Source organism: Lithobates pipiens, unplaced genomic scaffold (assembly GCF_037356315.1).
Source record: "Lithobates pipiens isolate NorthernLeopardFrog02 unplaced genomic scaffold, aLitPip1_a1.2 Scaffold_61, whole genome shotgun sequence".
NCBI classification, from domain to species: domain Eukaryota; kingdom Metazoa; phylum Chordata; class Amphibia; order Anura; family Ranidae; genus Lithobates; species Lithobates pipiens.
Genome location: NW_027507883.1, coordinates 1,056,974 through 1,057,914, shown reverse-complemented (window position 1 = coordinate 1,057,914; position 941 = coordinate 1,056,974).

The following is a 941-nucleotide window of genomic DNA, read 5'->3' as shown; positions in this document are numbered from 1 at the left end:
AGTTTCTCCGGTTAGCCATAAACCAACATCATTTCCAATTCCAGTGCCTCCCATTCGGCATCTCTTCGGCACCCAGGACATTTACAAAAGTATTGTTACCGTTGGTGGCTTTCCTCAGAGAAAAGGGATTACGCGTCCACCATTATCTGGACGACATCCTACTTTTAGCAAAGGATCAAGAGACGTTGATTCATCACCGAGAGATCCTCCTTACAACCCTCCAGAAGTGGGTGGATAATCAATTGGGAAAAGAGCTGTCTGCGACCCACACAAAATATGATATTTTTAGGGGCAGATCTAAACACCAAAACAAACAAGATACAGCTCCCACAAGAGAAGATCCGGCCTCTGATACAGAAAATGTAGAAGCTGCTATCAAGGAATCACTTACCAGCCAGAGCCTGTCTGAGTGTACTAGGGTCCATGTCCGCAACCATACCCATGGTGCGATGGGCACAGTGACACATGAGAACCTTACAGAACTCATTCCTCAGGCAGTGGGATGGAGTCTCAATGCGTCAGCCCATCTTCATCTCCAGATCGGTGAAGCAATCAATATGGTGGTAGACGCGCCCGAGCAATCTCAGGAAATACAAACCGATAGTCCCTCCAGTCACTTCGGATGCCTGCCAGAGCGGTTGGGGGGCCCACTATCAAGACCAGGCAGCCCAGGGCCAGTGGCATATTCAGTCTCAAGGTTTGGTCTCAAACATTTTAGAGCTCAGGGAAGCCGTTTATGCCTTAAGGGCATTGCACCATTTCTGACGGACAAGAATGTGCTCATTCGAATGGACAACCAAGTAGCAGTGTCTTATGTTCAGAAGCAAGGGGGTACCAGGAGTGCCACCTTGATGGAAGAAGTTCGGCCCATCTTGGAATGGGCTCAGATACATCTAACAAGTTTAAAAGCAGTGTATGTCCCAGCGGCACAGAACATACTA